This window comes from Cherax quadricarinatus, chromosome 28, assembly GCF_038502225.1.
Source record: "Cherax quadricarinatus isolate ZL_2023a chromosome 28, ASM3850222v1, whole genome shotgun sequence".
NCBI lineage: Eukaryota > Metazoa > Arthropoda > Malacostraca > Decapoda > Parastacidae > Cherax > Cherax quadricarinatus.
The window spans coordinates 17,868,027-17,889,172 of record NC_091319.1 but is presented as its reverse complement, the minus strand read 5'-3'; positions in this window follow the sequence as shown (position 1 = coordinate 17,889,172).

The following is a 21,146-nucleotide window of genomic DNA, read 5'->3' as shown; positions in this document are numbered from 1 at the left end:
CCACTCCTTGTCTTACTCCTCCACTCCTTGTCTTACTCCTCCACTCCTTGTCTTACTCCTCCACTCCTGCGAGACACAAATATAAGCATTTACATCCTCTTTAAAAAAAAGCAGATAATATATTCCCGAATACTTAAACCTAAAAATGGAGGAGAACAGGCACACGGCATGAATGAGAACCACACTGGCACCCACATCCTGCTCTGGCACTAGTGCCATCATGCATACTAAATACATAAACACACACACACACACACACACAGGGATGTGATAAAGTATTTCTTCAGTGATGGAGGCAAACTCAATGCGTACGCAGCTTCAAGATAAAGATATAAAGTCCAAGAAGGCAGAAGTCAGTGAAGCAAATTGAAGTGGTCTAGAAGGCGGGGTCAGGAATTAGGTATCGACACCCCTGCAAACACAAACTGGTGATTACACTCACAGAGTAACGTTGACAGTTCACTAAACTAAGAAACGTTAGACAGACATTAATCCAACCAAGGAAGAGTGTATGTCACACTGGGTCTTCCAGGTAGTCCTGGAAGACCCAGCGTCAGTGTGGAGAACTTGTAAACAAGGAAACTGAAAGATGCTCAAAGATATACCAGCGAGTTGCTATACTAGACGCAAAGATTTACCAGCGAGCTGCTATACTAGACGCAAAGATTTACCAGCGAGCTTGTACACTAGACGCAAAGATTTACCAGCGAGCTGCTACACTTGACGCAAAGATAAACCAGCGAGCTACTACACTAGACGCAAAGATTTACCAGCGAGCTGCTATACTAGACGCAAAGATTTACCAGCGAGCTGCTACACTAGACGCAAAGATTTACCAGCGAGCTGCGATACTAGACGCAAAGATATACCAGCGAGCTACTACACTAGACGCAAAGATATATCAGCGAGCTACTACACTAGACGCAAAGGTTTACAAGCGAGCTGCGACACTAGACGCAAAGATTTACAAGCGAGCTGCGACACTAGACGCAAAGGTTTACAAGCGAGCTGCGACACTAGACGCAAAGATTTACCAGCGAGCTACTACACTAGACGCAAAGATTTACAAGCGAGCTACTACACTAGACGCAAAGATATACCAGCGAGCTACTAACTAGACGCAAAGATTTACCCGCGAGCTTGTATACTAGACGCAAAGATTTACCAGCGAGCTGCTACACTAGACGCAAAGATAAACCAGCGAGCTACTACACTAGACGCAAAGATTTACCAGCGAGCTGCTACACTAGACGCAAAGATATACCAGCGAGCTACTACACTAGACGCAAAGATTTACCAGCCAGCTGCGACACTAGACGCAAAGATATACCAGCGAGCTACTACACTAGACGCAAAGATATACCAGCGAGCTGCTACACTAGACGCAAAGATTTACCAGCGAGCTGCTACACTAGACGCAAAGATTTACCAGCGAGCTGCTACACTAGACGCAAAGATTTACCAGCGAGCTGCTACACTAGACGCAAAGATTTACCAGCGAGCTGCTACACTAGACGCAAACACTGTAAAAACTCAAACTCTAACGAAGCTAGAAGCCTGAACAAAATGAGGAGCGGTGATTACAACTCGCAAAATATTCACAAAGCATAAGGTAAAAACGGTGTACTCAGCAGATGGAAAATAAAAACTGGGATGACTGAAAGAGACGTCAGTGAATACTTCTAGATGTTACAATACTACAGAAAGGACAGATTTATTACGTCCGTGGAGAAGCACTCTGCTTGAAGGATCACTCAAAGTGGAGTGGGAGGAGTGGGGAAGGAGGGCAACCGGTGTATGGAAGGAAGGGTGAATCAGTGAATTGTAGGGATGGGAGGTAATTAGTGAATGGTAGGAATGGAAGGTAGCTAATTAGTGAATGGTAGGGGCAGAATGTAGTCAGTTAATGACAGGGATGGATGGTAATCAGTTAATGTTAAGTGTGGAAAGTAATAAGTAGTAGTTGTGAAAGGTAATCAGTGAGTGGTAGGTGTGGAAAGTAATCGGTGAGTGGTAGGTGTGGAAGGTAATCAGTGAGTGGTACGTGTAGAAGGTAATCAGTGAGTGGTACGTGTAGAATGTAATCAGTGAGTGGTACGTGTAGAAGGTAATCAGTGAGTGGTACGTGTAGAAGGTAATCAGTGAACTGTAAGTGTGGAAAGTAATCAGTTAACTGTAGGTGTGGAGAGTAACCAGTGAGTGGAAGGTGTGAAAGGTAATCGGCGGTTTAACAGTCAGGAAACAAGACACTGTCTTCTGAGAGAGATGATCACTTGCTGACATGGTCACTGGCCAGGCATCCGTGGTTCACCCATAGCTACGTTGGACACTCCCTGTATAAAGACATCACTCTCCTTCACGATGCCCGTACGCGTACCAGTGTCACTGGGATACACTTTGTTCCTCTAGTACTGGATCCTGGAGATGTTAATACCCTGACGAGGACTCTAAAAGATGTAATCAGATTTGATCCCAGGAAGACAGTAGCCTCAATTTTTAGGCTCGTGATTCCTTCAATAGCATCAAGGAGGCCTCCCTTTTTACTCCATGACCACTTTCAACAGTATCAAGGAAGCTTCCCCTTTCTTGAAGGGAACAGCAGATAGAAGAGAACCACAAAGTACAAGCAGAAACAAATCACAGCCTCACAAAAAGGTATAACCAATTACATGAAGTCAGCCAGCAGGAAGGGGCGGACCCTCCAGCTGATACTCAGACCCCCGCACACTCAACTAGGTAATTACAACTGGGTGATTAAGACACCCACACAAGCGTTCATTCATGAGGGCGACGCAGGCGGAGGCAAGCAAACACAGTCTTTACGCAGCCTAGGCAGAAAGGTGTGATTATGCGACATACTGCTCTATACGAAATACTGAGCACTCACCGTGTGCTCTCTCGTGGAATACCTATACAACCATGACTCATACACAAGAAATCAGTTGATATTCAGTGGCCCCTTTAAGTCCACCAGGTGTAAAAATACGTAACACAACGACTTCTGAGCCGCATGAAGTACATAAAACTACCTGACAGTCGTAGAAAATATATAAAACTACCTGTCACTCGTAGAAAACGTACAAAAGTACCTGTCAGTCGTAGAAAACGCGCACTCTTAAAAAGTACATAAAACAACATATCTGCCATCTAAAATACAGAAAAATATCTGTCAGTCGTGGAAAATACGCAGACGGAACTACCAGCCAGTTAGTAGAAAGCAGACAGCTCTGACAGTCTTAGGAGAAACTCATTTGGTGACGGCTGACAGCTGCAGTGGCAGGACGACTTCCGAGGGACATGAAACCCGGATTTTCAATTACGTGACGTTGTCGCACGCTAATTGCAAGATGGATGCCTGCGTTGTTGCCTCTTGCGATGCTGCACTTACTGCGTCGCTAATGAATGATACGTTGAGCATAATTATATATTTTTCAAGTCTTTTGATCTTAATTAAGCTTGCATGTTATCCTCGAACAAGTCTTGCAGATTAATAAAACCTGCGGGCGTAATGTGTCTCAAATATACCCAGGTGTTGCACATGTGTCTCAACAGGGATACTCAGGTGCTGTACATGTGTCTCATCAACTAGAGATACCCAGGTGTTTTATGTCTCATTCATCAGCTAGAGATACCCAGGTGCTGTACATGTGTCTCATTCATCTCGTTGGCATTGTAACCACCGAAAGCCAGTCAAGCTGGTGTGAAAACGAGCCAATGTTTCCCTAAACCTTTAACACACAACAGATAACAGCCACAAACCGCAAGGCAAAGGTGTTCAAAATGAAGATGCATGAGAGAGAGAGAGAGAGAGAGAGAGAGAGGTGGGGAGGGGGGTTCACCACTGAAGTGAAGCTCACGCTTGAGGACGGAATAGCGTTGATGTTATTGAATTACTCATGAGACAGTGAATTGAAGCTTACCACTTCTTGAATCAAACCTAATTATTACCTTCCATATTCCAGCCGCTTTACCCAGAATATAATAATACTAATTATAATTTACATGAATGCTAATGAAAGTTGAGTATGAGCGCAGCCTTCTCCAGTTACCAATATATATTCGATGTATATCTGAGGTCACCGAGGAACTGCTAAGTGTAATACCAAGGAGAGAGCTGTTCTGAAGGTTATCAAGTGGTGGTGGTGGTGCGAGGTGCTGGGTGGTGCGAGATGCTGGGTGGTGGTGCCAGGTGGTGGTGGTGGTGGTGGTGCGAGGTGGTGGTGGTGCGAGGTGGTGGTGGTGCAAGGTAGTGGTGGTGCAAGGTAGTGGTGGTGCAAGGTAGTGGTGGTGCAAGGTAGTGGTGGTGCAAGGTAGTGGTGGTGGTGCAAGGTAGTGGTGGCGATTTATTAGTTAGGAATCATGACGTGTCGCCTGACACAAGTCAGGAGACACATGTCACTGTAAGATAGTTAAGCATCTGTTAGAGTACTGGTACTTGGTTCCACTTTCCGGGCATATATATACTGTATATGCAACCTTTGGCCACTATTAAGTACACCTTTCTAGTACTGGGTAGGACCCCTCTTTGCCCCTCAGAACAGCCTGAATTCTTCGTGGCATGGATTCAGCAAGATGCTGGAGATCCTGGTCCATGTTGATATGATAGCATCACACAGTTGCTGCAGATTTGTTGGCTGCACATCCATGCAGTGAATCTCCCGTTCTACCACATCCCGAAAGTTTATACCATATTCTGACTACCATCTGTATCTCACAGCAAAAATCGCTGTTCGTCTGACCAGGCGACGTTTTTCCAATAGTCAAGCTGTCCAATTTTGGTGAGCCTGTGTCTACTGTAGCCTTAGTTTCCTGTTCTTAGCTCACAAGAATGGAACCCGGTGTGGTCTTTTGCTGATGTATCCCATCCACTTCGATATATATACTACTGTCGTAACGCGTTGAGTTACTGTCGCCCTTCTGTCACCTGGAACCAGTTAGGCCATTCTCCTCTGACCTCTCTCATTAACAAAGCGCGTTTGCCCACAGAACTGTTGTTTACTTGATGTTTTTCACACAAACTGTCAACTCTAGAGAATGTTGTGCGTGAAAATCTCCAAGTCTGGCCCCAACAATCATTCCACATTCTGATTTTTGTTCTGAACAACAATTAAACCTCCTGACCATGTCTACATGATTTTAGGCATTAAAATAATTCCATGTGACTGGCTGATTAGATATTTAAATTAACGAGTAATAGAGTGGCCACAGATTTCCTGATTTGAGGGATTACTCTGAAGACTCTCTCAGCTTGAAATGTCGAAAGATTGCCAGGAAAGGTATCTTCAGAAGCTGAATGCTCGTCAGGATAGGCAGCTTCAAAAGTCGAATCTCCAGGATAGGCAGCTTCAAAGATCGAATGATCTCCAGGAATGGCAGCTTCAGAGGCCAAATAACCTTCAGGATAGGCAGTTTCAATGATCAAGTGAGCTCCAGGATAAACAACTTTCAAAGTTCAAGTGATCATCAGAAAAGGCCGCTTCAAAGGTCAAATAGTGGCCAAGAGAGCTTCTAAAGCAGACACATCCTAGAAGCTTGTCGCTTTGCCCTACCACACAGGAGGACAGAGGTACACTTCACACACACACACACACACACACACACACACACACACACACACACACACACACACACACACACACACACACACACACACACACACACACACACACACACACACTCTCTCTCTCTCTCTCTCTCTCTCTCTTGTGTATTGAACGACAACACAAAGACATATTGTAATTGGATTGTGCTCTTAACACAACACTGGCCACTACTGCCGTGGAACACTGAGGCCTTCAACAGAGCCACGCGAGCGTCACGTTGCCCTACAAAGAATATGTAAACACCTTACATAACGCCACACTAAAGGATATGAGAAACTGACTCTCCATGGTTTGAAACGACTTGGTCGTTCCAAATCATGGAATTGAACTCTTCTCGAAGCTGAGGGAATGACCAACTTAAAATTTATTTCACTACCTGAAACATATATCACTACTATACCTGCTGAATTTGTAATTGACTGAAGAAGTCTACTGTGTAGGCGAAACGTTTCAACAATGAAGATACCCAACTGTTGCATGTTTTAATCACCACAGTGATACATAAGCCATTTTCAAATGGTTTCCGTGTGATAGGAAGAGACAGACTGGTATGATACGTGTCTCTGTTTACATCAGATGCACGAATGAGTAGTGAGGAGAGTACTGTACCTTGAGGAACAGAGATTTTCAATGTGGCAGCCTTCGATGTCACTATGCTATTATGCGAGGGTCTTCTTTGTTAAGAGATGAAAATGGGGACATGGATAAAGAAGTGTGATAAATATTAGGATTTGAAGGAATATATATTAAACATTTTAAGAAGCAATAATGGACATGGGAAGAATTTCCTGCCGAGGCTAACACGGGGTTTTAAGTGCGGCGTGTGTGAGGGCGGCAGGCTAAGGGTGGATGTGTACTGTACAGTAATTGTGGATGGTGCAGATGGAGCCGGTATAAAATTTAGGTGTCTGTGTGCAATAATAGGAGGGGGAGGGGGAGGGGGGTGGGAAATGAGAAGAGGAGAGGCGCTAACAAGCGCCGCCGAACCCCAGGCAGTCACGAGGACCCAGCAAGACCCAGGAAGACCTGGTAATACGCGGACCCCCGAGGGACCAAATTAACTTGGAACACTCACAGCAAGAGGCCACATCCTCCCTACCACCACCACCACCACCACTACAACCACCACCATTACCACCACCCCTGTTACACGTCACCACCACTATCACTGCTAACACCACTACCACCACTACCACAGGGGTCTTGACCAGCAACATGTACACAGTTACGAGGATGCCTTCACCAAATTCAGCACCAACAAGAACATCAAATGAGAACAAATAAATTATGTACTAAATGAAACATGCTGGGAAGACATCTTAAATAACATGGATCCAAACCAGTGCCTTGAAAGGATCAACTTCCTGGCAGCTGAAGTATGCTCAAGGCATATTCCTTAAGGAAAAAGAAAAAAATAAGCTGGAAAGAGAGACTCCCACTACAGGCGAAGGCGAAGAATCACAAGAGCTCCTCAAGGGGACTAGATTAACTGAAATACGGAAGGAAGCACTGACCAGGGAAGAAGAAAATAAACTTACGTTAAATGATTCAAACCATACCACGGGCGTTGATAGAACCCGCCATCAGTCTCAAAACTCCAGACCGTCATTACGATTTCGTGAGTCAAGTTAAATGATTCAAACAGGATCCTGGAGAGACGGAAGTAGCCAAAAGCAATCAATGAAATTAAAAGAAATCTAAACTATTTATTTTCATATGCTAAAAACAAGTCAAAAAAAAAACCATCCAGTATTGGGCCCCTACTCAGACAAAATGGAGCTTACACGGACGACAACAGAGAAATGAGTGAAACACTTAAGTCTTAGTATGACTGTGTTTAGCGAGCCGCTAATCAGTCTAAAGATCGACAATCCAAATTAATTTTTCACGAACGAGTCTCAAAACCCTGTCAATGTATGCCAAATTTCTGACATAACCTTAACTTCACTGGACTTGGAAAAACCCATTGACAACATGCCCATACACTGCCTCAGACCCAGACTCTTGGAATTCCGTGTTCATCAAGAACTGCAAGAAACCCCTTCCGCGTGTCTAATGTATGCTATGGAGAGGGAGCCTGTACACGGGTGTCATCGCACAGTTGCTAACAACGGATATAGCCCCACTCCACTAAGGTAGCTGTAAAGCTTTAGCAAAGAAATAGCTATAGCGTCCTACCTAAAAATGTTTGAAGATCTAAAAAGCAAGATCACCAATCACTTGGATTTTCAACAACTGCACAACCCAGGGAAACAGATTTAGAGCAAGTCCTCCGGTTTCTCGCAGCTACCAGACTATGATACGGTCTGGGTTGCACCGGAGGACAAACAGAATGCAGATGCAGTATACACAGACTTTAGAAAAGCCTTCGACAAGTGCTGTCAAGATGTAATGGCGCACAAAATGCTGTGCTAAAGGAATAACTGGAAAAGTGGGCAGATGATTCTTCAACTTTCTAACCAATAGAACACAGAGTTAAGTCGGAGTGCCACAGTAAAAAGCTCTGTTCCTTGAGATACAATACTCGCCCCCATCCTGTTCCTCATATCAGACAGAGATACAAACTATAGCACAAATACTAGAATCTACACGAGACTGTCATCCACTGAGGAGACGGTAAATCTCCAAGCAGATATAAACCAAGTTTTCCAATGGGCCACAGAAACCAATATAATGTTTAATGAGGATAAATTTCAGTTACCCCCTTATGAAAAACTGGAGGACATAATAGCAAGAAATGAATATAATACAAACTCTAACCACTCAACATAGCGGAAATGTAATGTGAAGGACTTAATAGAGTTAATCAAGAGCATCTCATCTTCAAGGATCATAACATTATCACTATCACATAAGAACATAAGAACATAAGAAAGAAGGAACACTGCAGGAGGCCTGTTGGCCCATACTAGGCAGGTCCTTTACAATTCATCCCACTAACAAAACATTTGCCCAACCCAATTTTCAATGCCACCCAAGAAACAAGCTCCGATGTGCAAGTCCCACTCAAATCCAACCCCTCCCACTCATGTACTTATCCAACCTAAAAATAAAATGAAAGGATGGATAAAGAGAACTTCCAGAACAAGGGATGTCATACCAGTTATGACCCTCTTTATGTTATTTCTTCTCTCTAGGCTGGAATATTGATGTACACTAACAGCTCCATTCAAGGCAAGTGCAATCACAGATCTAAAGAATGTAAAGAGAACTTTCACTGCACGTATAAGTTCACTCAAGCACCTTATTTACTGGAAACCTTTGAAGTCCTTTGACCTGTATTTCCTGGAACGAGAAAGATGCATCATAATCTAGAGGGACTGGTCCGAAATCTGCACACTCAAATCACTCCGTACGAAAGAAAAAGACTGGCCAGACAGTGCAACGTATCCCCAGTGACAAGCAGGGGCACCATGAGTACACTTAGAGAGAACACAATGTGTGTAGGGGTCCAAGACTATTCAACAGCCTCCCACCGTACATAAGGGGATTACCAATAGACCATTGGCTGCTTTCAAGAGGAAAATGAACAAATACCTAAAGTAAGTGCCCGACCAGCCAGGATGTGGTTTGTACGTTGGATTGCGTGAGGCCAGCAGTAACAACCTGGTTGATCAGGCCCTAATCCACCGTTAGGCCTGGTCAAGGACCGGGTCGCGAGGGCTTTGGCCCTCGGAACGAACTCCATGTAGATAGGTAGACCACTACTACCACTACCACCCCTGGTACACGTCACCCTCGCAAGAAAGATCAACTCAAACAGGTAAGATGTGGAAAACTGCATGAGAATTACCAGAGATTTTTTTTCGTAACCAGAGGATATTCATTCTTAATCTTTGTCCAGAATTTGTCGAGAGACACGTCCTTATACTTTAACATCAGACTGCCATCGTTATGTATTTCGATTAAATCCTCCTGTTCTGTGAAACTGACCTTCAACGGTCTTGATACTGATTCATTACACGAGTTTCTCAACCACAGTCTTCCTTACATGCCTGGAGGGTGTTCCGGGGGGGGGTCAACACCCCCATGATTGGTCCATAACCAGGCCTCGCGGTGTATCAGGCCTTGATCAACCAGATTGTTACTGCTGGCAGCACGCAAACTGCCGTACGAACCACAGCCCGGCTGGTCAGGTACTAACTTTAGGTGCCTGACCAGCTCCCTCTTGTAGACAGCCAGGGGAAATAGCACTGACTGTTTTCCTGCACTTCAAGATGCTGAAAAATCAATGGTATGATCTCTTCTTCGATGCGGCAACATGTGGGAACACATCCATGTTGCCTTCCTTCAATATGACAGCCCAAATTCTTAATTTATCCCTTTAAAGCATTAATTCTATCAGTGGAAGGTAAGATATTTTCACTGTTGTCTTGCATGTTGGTATTTATCTTGTTTAAATGTTCAAAGATATCCACTAAGTAGGATATTTCTGAAGACCAAGTGTCATCTCCAGGCAACACACAATTTTTCTTGCTGCTCAAGGGTAAAAAAAAAAAAAAAGTACCGTATTTTCCAGCATACAAGGCGCACGACAGGAGTATCATAACGGTAACTCAATAATCACGTTCAAGGGTTAATTAGCCTCTTACTTTACTCTAAAGCGTAACCCAAAGCGTACTCTTGACCCCTGATCTTGAGCATATAAGGCGCAGACTGATTTTCCAAGACTTTTTTGTAGGGAAAAAAGCGCGTCTTATATGCCGGAAAATGCGGTAACTGATCCTTGAGTTGATACACTCGTGACAACACTTCCTCTCGACACCCATCTTGCCTCTGAGTATTACATAAATATATCAGTCTATAAATTTACTTACCCATCATAATGTCATTAGACTTACAGTATTTTCCGGCATATAAGGCGCGCTTTTTTCTCCACAAGTCTTGGAAATTAGCCTGCGCCTTATATGCTGAAAGTCAGGGTCGAGGGTAGGCTTTGGGTTTCACTTTATCAGTTATTTACTAACGTTACGTTAAAACTACTTGCAAACATCGTCTTATATTTTCGTGCGCCTTATATACCAGAAAAATATGGTAGTATTAATCATCCATTTATTATTACTCTATAATAGTTTAATGACATCAGCTCGAAAAATATACCTCTTCTGCAGTTTTTAATTATACAATAGATACTAGTCGAAAAAAACTGTCCTGTTTGTATGAAGAGGCGCGTAAGTTCCCCCGTCTTCTGATAACATGTTCATTTTTCCACTATAATCTACCTTGTCCATAATTACTATCTCATTTGATTTGTTTGTTTCGTAAGGTGAAGTCCAGGATCTTTCCTTAATTCATGGTATAACTTAAAATCTTCGAGGACAATTGTGTTGCACAGGTCTGAGCTTGGCTCTGACCTCTGTAACCAGAGCTCCTAAATCTATTTCTCACTACTCAGTAACTATAAGAGGCTCATAGGATTTTCAAGGAACCGTTTACAGTACACCACCACTGATGTATATCTACCATTTGCGGTTCATTGCATTTTATCGAGAAGACGTTTCGCCCACCAGGGACTTTTATCATCCTACCCACATACTGTCTTAACATACTTGTGGTTATACAATACCATGGCGTACACAAATCACCCTATCAATCGGGTACCATCATCCTGATTGACCAGAGCTCTTACCCGGGAGTCGTGGTCTGAGACCGGGTCGCGGGGCGATGCTCCCCACAATTATCCAAAGGTAAACAGCAGAGTTCTGTAGATACATATATTCTGGAAATATCCTCTGGATTAAAATCATCACTTGGATAATTTATCAAGTTACTTGGAACTGTGTGTCTTGGGTGAGCTAGTGTGTGGGCGTGCCAGACGTGCGTATGCGGGATAGGAGTGGATATAGGGGGATGAGAGCGGATGTGGGGAGATGGGAGTGGATGAGGAGGGATAGGCGTGGATGTGGAGGGATAGGCGTGGATGTGGGAGGGATGTATGTGACGGATGGAGAGCTGGGCAGGGGCTGGGGATAGGAGTGGATAGGTAAACAAGGCAAGAAAGATGGGCTTGAAAATGATCCTAGGGGTAAAGACCCCCAGATAGCAGGGGTGGAGGGCAGGGCGAGGGTACTGACGGAGTGGGCGGGCAGTAATAGAAAGGATGGGTGGCACTGGAGGAGGGATGGGAACGTGGATGGGCAAGACATGGGTGGTAGTCTGGCGGAAGTGTGGTATATCTCCCGTGTCCCTGAACACCCACCAGAAAACACAGATACACGTGCGCACATGAAAACACACACACACACACACACACACACACACACACACACACACACACACACACACACACACACACACACACACACACACACACACAAAACTGGCTTCTCGAATTCAACCCTGGCAAATGCAAAGTCAAGATTGGGGAGGGGCTACAGACCTCACTCAGGGAGAAAGATCTTGGGGTGACCATAACACCGAGCACATCACCGGAGGCACACATCAACCAAATAACCGCTGCAGCATACGGGCGCCTGGCAAACCTGAGAATAGCGTTCCGATACCTTAATAAGGAATCTTTCAAGACACTGTACACTGTGTATGTTAGGCCATACTGGAGTATGCAGCACCAGTCTGGAACCCACATCCGGTCAAGCACGTCAAGAAGTTAGAGAAAGTACAAAGGTTTGCAACAAGGCTAGTTCCAGAGCTCAGGGGAATGGCGTACGAGGAAAGGTTGAGGGAAATCGGACTGACGACACTGGAGGACAGAAGGGTCAGGGGAGACATGATAACGACATACAAGATACTTCGGGGAATAGACAAGGTGGACAGAGGCAGAATGTTCCAGAGAGGGGACACAAACAATGGGTCACAAATGTTAGCTGAAGACTCAGACGAGTCACAGGGACGTTAGGAATTATTTCTTCAGTCAGAGTCGTCAGGAAGTGGAATAGCCTAGCAAGTGAAGTGGTGGAGGCAGGAACCATACATAGTTTTAAGAAGAGGTATGACAAAGCTCAGGAAGCAGAGAGGGAGAGGACCTAGTAGCAATCAGTGAAGAGGCGGGGCCAGGAGCCGAGTCTCGACCCCTGCAACCACAATTAGGTGAGTACAATTAGGCGAGTACACACAAACTGGAAGCTGAAAACTCAGACGAGTTACAGGGATGTTAGAAAGTATTTCTTCAGTCGTAGAGTTGTCATAAAGTGGAACACACTTTAAGAAGTGGTACGATAAAGCTCTTGGAGCAGGGAGTGTGTGGACCTAGTAGCGACCAGCGAAGAGGCGGGGGGCCAGGAGCTACTGCTCCATACTGCCAACGACAAATGAGTACACACACATACGGTGTGTGTGTTCAGGGAGACAAGCTCACGGTTCAAGGAGAGTGACCTAGTAGCGACTAGTGAAGAGGCGGGGCCAGGAGTTAGGACTCGACCCCTGCAATCTCAACTAGGCGAGTACAACTGAGTACACACACACACACACACACACACACACACACACACACACGCACAGAAATTGGCTCCTGGAGTTCAACCTCACCAAATATAAAGTCATGAAGATTGGGAAGGGCAAAGAAGACCGCAGACGGAGTACAGTCTAGGGGAAAGAGACTACAAACCTCATTTAAGGAAAAAGATCTTGGGGTGAGTATAACATCAGGCACATCTCCTTGAGGCGCACATCAACCAAATAACTGCTGCAACATATGGGCGCCTAGCAAACCTAAGAACAGCATTCAGCCATCTTAACAAGAAATCGTTAAGGCCCCTTACACTGTGTACGTTAGGCCCATACTGGAGTATGCGGCACCAATTTGGAACCCACACCTAGCCAAACACGTAAAGAAACTAGAGAAAGTGCAAAGGTTTGCAACAAGACTAGTCCCAGAGCTAAGAGGTATGTCCTACGAGATGTTAAAGGAAATCGACCTGACGACACTGGAGGACAGGAGAGATAGGAGGGCATGATAACGACATATAAAATACTGAGAGGAATTGACAAGATGGACAGAGACAGAATGTTCCAGAGACTGGACACAGCAACAAGGGGTCACAGTTGGAAGTTGAAGACTCAGATGAATCACAGAGATGTTAGGAAGTATTTCTTCAGCCACAGAGTTGTCAGGAAGTGGAATAGTCTGGGAAGCGATGTAGTGGAGGCAGGATCCATTCATAGCTTTAAGCAGAGGTATGATACAGCTCATGGTGCAGGGAGAGTGACCCAGTAGCAACCAGTGAAGAGGCAGGGCCAGGAGCTATGAATCGACCCCTGCAACCACAACTAGGTGAGTACACACACACACATAGGCCAAGTGTGTTATCGACAAGGGCCTTTGTTAACTAACACAGTTAACAGTGAACCTAGTATTAACTAAAAAATATGAAACTCAACAAATCATGTGAACATGAAATCAGTTTACTCTTCCTGCTGAACTGCCATCACTCTTCCTGCTGAGCTGCCATCACTCTTCCTGCTGAGCTGCCATCACTCTTCCTGCTGAGCTGCCATCACTCTTCCTGCTGAGCTGCCATCACTCTTCCTGCTGAGCTGCCATCACTCTTCCTGCTGAGCTGTCATCACTCTTCCTGCTGAGCTGCCATCACTCTTCCTGCTGAGCTGCCATCACTCTTCCTGCTGAGCTGCCATCACTCTTCCTGCTGAGCTGCCATCACTCTTCCTGCTGAGCTGCCATCACTCTTCCTGCTGAGCTGCCATCACTCTTCCTGCTGAGCTGTCATCACTCTTCCTGCTGAGCTGTCATCACTCTTCCTGCTGAGCTGCCATCACTCTTCCTGCTGAGCTGTCATCACTCTTCCTGCTGAGCTGCCATCACTCTTCCTGCTGAGCTGCCATCACTCTTCCTGCTGAGCTGCCATCACTCTTCCTGCTGAGCTGCCATCACTCTTCCTGCTGAGCTGCCATCACTCTTCCTGCTGAGCTGTCATCACTCTTCCTGCTGAGCTGTCATCACTCTTCCTGCTGAGCTGCCATCACTCTTCCTGCTGAGCTGCCATCACTCTTCCTGCTGAGCTGCCATCACTCTTCCTGCTGAGCTGCCATCACTCTTCCTGCTGAGCTGCCATCACTCTTCCTGCTGAGCTGCCATCACTCTTCCTGCTGAGCTGCCATCACTCGTCCTGCTGAGCTGCCATCACTCGTCCTGCTGAGCTGCTGAGCTGCCATCACTCGTCCTGCTGAGCTGCCATCACTCGTCCTGCTGAGCTGCCATCACTCGTCCTGCTGAGCTGCCATCACTCGTCCTGCTGAGCTGCCATCACTCGTCCTGCTGAGCTGCCATCACTCGTCCTGCTGAGCTGCCATCACTTACCCATCAGGTCAGGTTAGTCAAGGTTCGTCAGGAAACACTCCTCGTTGTCGGATATCATGAAAACCAGAAATATATCGACCAGACAAGATAACATCAGAAAGACCAGAAATGGTTAAATAAGGAGAACCAAACAAGATAACATCATGGCTACTAAGTGAACATCCACAATTAAACCACTCTTGGAGTACAAATGGAAAAGTAGTACACATGTACACAACAAGCACATGTGTACAAACACATGAACACAACTTGTACGTGTACACAACATACCCATGTGAATACCGTTCCTGGTATTTACTAACTCGAGTAGCAATACTGGTGAAGGTAACAACATAACTAAGAAAACTTTAGTCTAAAACAAATCTATTTGAAATTTCAATAAAAAATACAAAATAAAGACAATGATCTTTTAATATTTACAGCAAGTAAACAAACTCTTTAATAACACTCAGGAGAGAGAAGAGATTGTGAGAGATGAACTAGAGATCTACCTACCTGGGAGTGTGTTCCGGAGACGGGGGGGTCAACGCCCCCGCGGCCCTGGTCCATGACCAGGCCTGGAGAGTCATCTTAAAAAAAAAAAAAAAAAAAGGTATTGAAACTGGAGATTTAAACTATGAATGAAATAGGCAGCCCATGATGTTGGAACTGCAAATAGTCAATAGAATATCTCAATGTAATTAATATTCTTCTGCATCAAAATATAACTGAAGTGACAGGAGTGAAAGGCTGCAACTCATCAATATTAGACCTAGTGTATACTAGAACTGAGCAAGATATTTGCAACAACCTATATAAACCCACTTTGAGAGAGTGAGTCATCATGTTCCATTGGAAATAGTAATTAAATTTAACGCTATTGAAAAGAATTTAAACGGCCACCGGCACCAATGACAGCAAGGTAATGAGTGAGCTACTCAAGTCCCAATATGACTCAGTTTTTAGCAAGCCGCTAAAATATTAAATATTAAAATATTAAAATATTAAATATGACTTAAGAAATGAAGACACAAACAGAAACGACTAGATTATAATACAGTAAAATGTGTGTTAAGACAGTATTTTAAAGACGCTAAATCTAAAGTAATATTTCAAAGTACAGATATAAATAATTAGTACAAAGCGTCCCGTAACGTATATGAAACTGGAATAAAAAAAATTATCCAAGGAATATAAGATAAAATAATTAAGAATGGTTAAATGGAAGCTCCTGGAGAAGTATATAATAGAGACTGTGAAAGTAATGACCGATCAAGAAACTCATCAGAGGGAAACAGGATAAAAATGAGAAAGAAAGAGAAAAAAAAAAGCTCGGTAGAACAAAATCTTTTAATGTTTATAAAAAATAATTAAAATCAGGGAATGTGTGATATATTAAATAAAAAATTTAAGTCTTTTTAGAAAGGAAGATATTCCAAACGTAAGGGAATTGAATCCCAAAAAGTTTGCTAAATTGGAGAATATTCAAATAAAAGCACAAGAAATTATTTCTGGATAACGACGAAAAAAAAAACGACGAGACGGGACATCTCTACAGATTTTAAAGCAACGTCCATCTTGGATATTTTTTCAGGATTTCACTACGAGAGGATAAATTGGTAGTCAGAGGGGGAAGATAACACATTGTGCCAATATTAAGAAAAAAGGCGAGACAAGGAAGACGACCCTTTAATTGTAGGTCAGTTTCCCCAAGTATAAAAAAAAATATTAGAAAAGGCTATTAGAAGAAAATGGGCAAAATATCTGCATAAAAAAACTGCAAAGATTTATGTATATCAAACTTATTAATCTATCAAGAGTCACGGAAATTATTCAAGAAAGAAAATTTTTGATAAAAGTTCCCATTAAGATCTAAGGAATAAAAGACCAACTACTGCGCTGGATGACTTGTTTCAGGTGAAAATGCGAACAATTTTTATATATGAGGAGAAGGAACGACCTTGTGGGGAAGATGTTACCAGTGGAGTGCCGCAAGGAGCTGTACTCGCACCGATAATGTTTTGAATTTAGATAAAAGACTTAAAAGATTGAATATAAAACCATACGAAAGTTTTTGCGATGATGCAAAAATGAACAAAAGGAATAATTGTAAATCACTACAGGATGGCTTAGATAAATTGAACGAAGGAGTGAATGATGGCTCTTTATAATGACGATAAACGTCATGTAACGGAAACGGGAGAAAGTGAAAGCAGGACACATGACAAACGTAGACTATTAAAATAATGAAAATATCAGGCAGAGAACTCTAGGAATATTATTAAACTGCAATGGAAAGATCATTCATTGAAATCGAGAGAAATTCGGGAACTCTGGGGAAACTGAACAATTACTTTTAAATACATGGATGGTGAAACGTTGAAAAGCCATTTACAAGATAAATTAACATGTGGGGCGAGTAGCGGTGGTGCGGTGCCCACATCTTCAAGAAACACCTCGATAAGTTAGATAAAATCTAAAGAGCTACAACATGGTTACCAGATGGAGATAAATGGTATAAAATACTGACACATCTGTTTTTGACTTGATGAAGCCAACTGTGTGAGCGAAACGTTGTCAATAAAGGATCACATTATACTGCATTTGTCTCATTTTTTCCATACCAGAGCTGAAAAATATAAATTCTGATAAAAGGCTCAATACAAAGATGACCCACGTTGGTTGATAGCAGGGAGAAAGATGACCCACGTTGGTTGATAGCAGGGAGAAAGATGACCCACGTTGGTTGATAGCAGGGAGAAAGATGACCCACGTTGGTTGATAGCAGGGAGAAAGATGACCCACGTTGGTTGATAGCAGGGAGAAAGATGACCCACGTTGGTTGATAGCAGGGAGAAAGATGACCCACGTTGGTTGATAGCAGGGAGAAAGATGACCCACGTTGGTTGATAGCAGGGAGAAAGATGACCCACGTTGGTTGATAGCAGGGAGAAAGATGACCCACGTTGGTTGATAGCAGGGAGAAAGATGACCCACGTTGGTTGATAGCAGGGAGAAAGATGACCCACGCTGGTTGATAGCAGGGAGAAAGATGACCCACGCTGGTTGATAGCAGGGAGAAAGATGACCCACGCTGGTTGATAGCAGGGAGAAAGATGACCCACGTTGGTTGATAGCAGGGAGAAAGATGACCCACGTTGGTTGATAGCAGGGAGAAAGATGACCCACGTTGGTTGATAGCAGGGAGAAAGATGACCCACGTTGGTTGATAGCAGGGAGAAAGATGACCCACGTTGGTTGATAGCAGGGAGAAAAAGATGACCCACGTTGGTTGATAGCAGGGAGAAAGCTGACCCACGCTGACCCACGTTGGTTGATAGTAGTTGATAGCAGTGAGAAAGATGACCCACGCTGGTTGATAGCAGGGAGAAAGATGACCCACGTTGGTTGATAGCAGGGAGAAAGCTGGTTGATAGCAGGGAGAAAGATGACCCACGTTGGTTGATAGCAGGGAGAAAGATGACCCACGTTGGTTGATAGCAGGGAGAAAGATGACCCACGCTGGTTGATAGCAGGGAGAAAGATGACCCACGTTGGTTGATAGCAGGGAGAAAGATGACCCACGCTGGTTGATAGCAGGGAGAAAGATGACCCACGCTGGTTGATAGCAGGGAGAAAGATGACCCACGCTGGTTGATAGCAGGGAGAAAGATGACCCACGTTGGTTGATAGCAGGGAGAAAGATGACCCACGTTGGTTGATAGCAGGGAGAAAGATGACCCACGTTGGTTGATAGCAGGGAGAAAGATGACCCACGCTGGTTGATAGCAGGGAGGAAGATAACCCACACGTTGGTTGATAGCAGGGAGAAAGATGACCCACGCTGGTTGATAGCAGGGAGAAAGATGACCCACGCTGGTTGATAGCAGGGAGAAAGATGACCCACGCTGGTTGATAGCAGGGAGAAAGATGACCCACGCTGGTTGATAGCAGGGAGAAAGATGACCCACGCTGGTTGATAGCAGGGAGAAAGATGACCCACGCTGGTTGATAGCAGGGAGAAAGATGACCCACGCTGGTTGATAGCAGGGAGAAAGATGACCCACGCTGGTTGATAGCAGGGAGAAAAATGACCCACGTTGGCTGATAGCAGGGAGAAAGATGACCCACGCTGGTTGATAGCAGGGAGAAAGATGACCCACGCTCGTTGATAGCAGGGAGAAAGATGACCCACGCTGGTTGATAGCAGGGAGAAAGATAACCCACGTTGGTTGATAGCAGGGAGAAAGTTAACCCACGTATAGTAGGGAGAAAGATGACCCACGTTGGTTGATAGCAGGGAGAAGGATGACCCACGTTGGTTGATAGCAGGGAGAAGGATGACCCACGTTGGTTGATAGTAGGGAGAAAGATGACCCACGTTGGTTGATAGCAGGGAGAAAGATGACCCACGCTGGTTGATAGCAGGGAGAAAGATGACCCACGTTGGTTGATAGCAGGGAGAAAGATGACCCACGCTGGTTGATAGCAGGGAGAAAGTTAACCCACGTTGGCTGATAGCAGGGAGAAAGATGACCCACGTTGGTTGATAGGGAGAATGATGACCCACGCTGGTTGATAGCAGGGAGGAAGATAACCCACGCTGGTTGATAGTAGGGAGAAAGATAACCCACGTTGGCTGATAGCAGGGAGAAAGATAACCCACGTTGGCTGATAGCAGGGAGAAAGATGACCCACGTTGGTTGATAGCAGGGAGAAAGATGACCCACGTTGGCTGATAGCAGGGAGAAAGATGACCCACGTTGGTTGATAGCAGGAAAAGAAGAAACATAACCACACAAATTCCACAACGATATTTAATTAGCCACAAAATACTTTTCCATGTATTGTACATATGTAAATCAGTATATGAATTTGATGGTAAGAGTTACATGAGCATGACCCGAGGGTCACTTGCTGTAGCCACGGGCGATGGCTGAACGTGCAAGGATGCAGCAAGCGCTACACCAACACAAAAAAAACAGGATCAACACGCGTAGCAGAACCAAAAAAAATATGACTTAGACAGAAGGATCTTGACAGAGAAAATCTTGAAGAGAGTTGTCATCTCTGACGCATCGTACCTCACACCTCTTACAAACCCTCGCCATTTCTTCTCTTTCCCCTATATATAAACTTATCTACTCCTGCCTCGCTATATGTGATCTACCAGTCCATTATCTTGCAGCCATGTAACATATTCGCTGAGTCAAAGTTTACGTCTGAAATTCTACACATGTATTAAGCGAAGTATTGAGCAGACGTAAGTGTCACTGATGACGTCACAAACCTGCTGATGACGCAATCGTGTTTACATCATCGCGGCTGCTGATTGGTTCACACGGAAGGAAGAGGATGCACATATTTTGTTTTTTTTTCCTTTTCATTGCAGAATGTTATTTTAGCCTCTTGCTAATAAAGACAGTCTTGTATATCTGCCTGATGCACACTATTTTTAACATGTGGGAGTGGGCAAACGTGCGTGTACTAACCTATTTCCGGCTACAGGTCTCGAATCACGGTTCCTGGCACTGCCTCTTAGCTAGTCACACTTGCGTAAATAATTACCCATTACAGCAAAGGAGACAGGATGCATTTAGAGCAATTTAGATTAAAGAATGCAAGGATATTTTTTTTTTTTTTGATGTATAGATCATTCGGAAATTAACCCTAGGATGTGAGGAATACCAATGGATACCTCCCTGTGAGGGATACTCTAAGGTATTCCTCACAAAGACAATCGTTAGAAAAGGAAGTGGGTTTTTTTTCGAGTGAGAGATCGAGCTATGTACACGAAGGTCGTTCAGTCGGTCTCGGTGTCTCTCTCTCTCTCTCTCTCTCTCTCTCTATGTTGAGTTTGCTTTAATCCTAATTTTAGGGACTGAAATATTCCTGTCTGGTTGTGAGATGGTTACCATGCAGCCTTAGTGATTCTGGTGTAGTCGAGAAGTTGTAAACCCTGTTAACCCACCTAGCCAACCAGGGTTCGAATTGGGAGAGTGAACCGCCTGGAGAGCAGTGGCTTGTGTTGGTGGGACTAAATCATCATGGAAAATACCAGACAGCGGTGTTGGTCGTATGTTGACCAGCTCAGTGGAAAGTGACCACTTCTGTACCTGTGTTGGGCACCACTGGTGTACCTGTGCTCGATACTACTGGTAACACTGGTGTACCTGCTTTGCTTGATACCATTAGTAACTGGTAACAACTCTGTTTCCTTCACTCACTGAGACTGGTAATAACAGCTGACAGCTGTTTCTCTTCCACTGAGTCTCAGGTATAAAGCAATG